Raw genomic sequence first — 1,575 nt, forward strand, 5'->3', positions numbered from 1 at the left:
AATGGAAAAAAATGTTCATTGTACAATACCAGGGTTAATCTGACTCACTCCCTTCCGTTAGTGTTCGTGGAACGGTGGTTAGAGTAGTAGGGGGAGCCGATGTTTGTAGAAGGGCCAGACCCGATATCGACGCACGTTACTTCTTGAAGAGGCAGCCGAAGGAAGCGTCTACGAATGTGCGGGAAGAAGCCCACTGATCTGAGGAATGCCGGGGTGGACGCAATACCACGGGTTCGGGGAGATGACTTTGGATCATCTTCACGAATTACCTTCCGTGTCACGCAGCCAAATGAGAGGAGGAGCAAGTCGATTCAACCCAGTTCACCTCCAGTTGCGGCCTCCAGGCGAGGGCGGCCAGGTATGCACGGAGGGCACCTACAGGATAAAGCATATGAGGTGACTTGCTGACACGCCATGCTGGCACCGTCCTAACCGATGTCCCTCAAGCTCGTTCTTCGCAAGAAGACGTAGGAGTCGGCGTCTCTGAAATGCAGAAGCGTCGAATCTGCCGATGGTGCCGCGAGCTGTGACACTCTGAGGCCGGATGACTGAGCCAGCAGGAACATGGCACGCTGAAATAGTGTTTCTTGTATCGCTGACGTATGGCGACCCATGGACTCCAGATGCAATAAAACACGTTGTAGCGACCATGACGGGGGGAAGGCTGACGAAGGGAGAATGAAGATCTCATGAGCTCCGCGATGACCGCCAGGTGTAAAGAGATAGTGGCGCTTGCCCTGTCCTGAAGAGCCGCTGGAACGTCTTCTATACATGCCCGTTTCTCCAGGGAAGGAGGAGAGAGGGAACGAGGACGACGAAGAGAGGCCACCGATGACTGAATTTCCCGCAGTAATGCGAAAAGTCTTTCCGAGGGCGGAACCGGATGTGCCTGTGCCTGTTGGAGCAGGAGAGCTGGAAGAGAGCCGGCGACGAAAGAACCGCTGACGAGGTTGAGGGAATCAGCGGCTCGGCCGAGGGTACAAGGAGAGGGCGGGGGGTCGTCCCTGATGCTCAGAAGACTCAGAAGCTCGGCAAAACTGAAATGGTAAAAGGGCCCAATCAGGGGCCTTATGTAGGAACGGATTGCCGTTGCTGAGTAGGTGAGGCCGGGTTCTGCATCCCGAAGCAGAGCTTGTAGGTCTAGGTGACGAAGACGATATCGGGAATGAAAGATGAGCCTCGTCAAAAATCACGTCCAACTACAAGAAAATATCGTCGTCGAAAAGGACGGGGTCCCTGGCGCTGTGCACGAGACGGTCGACGGCACCAAGAGGCAGGAGGGTCAGGACGCGTAGCGACGGCGCATTGCATCCCGTTCCCTTCGTTCTTGCCGAGCCATACGCCCCCGCACTGAGATCGGGGGGAATGAAACGGAGCGGAAAACAGGCTGGGGATGAGGGATGGCACACGTGATGCCCTTACTCAAGCCACCAAGAGTGAGGTAGAGGAGATGTAATTGCAAGCAAAACGCCTCCGCCCGTCCCCACCTCCGCCGCTGACCGGGGAGAGAGGAAAACCCGCCGAGCCCGGCAACGAAAGGAGAATGACACAGGGAAGGAAATAGGAGAAAACAAA

This window comes from Penaeus monodon, chromosome 19, assembly GCF_015228065.2.
Source record: "Penaeus monodon isolate SGIC_2016 chromosome 19, NSTDA_Pmon_1, whole genome shotgun sequence".
Classification (NCBI taxonomy): domain Eukaryota; kingdom Metazoa; phylum Arthropoda; class Malacostraca; order Decapoda; family Penaeidae; genus Penaeus; species Penaeus monodon.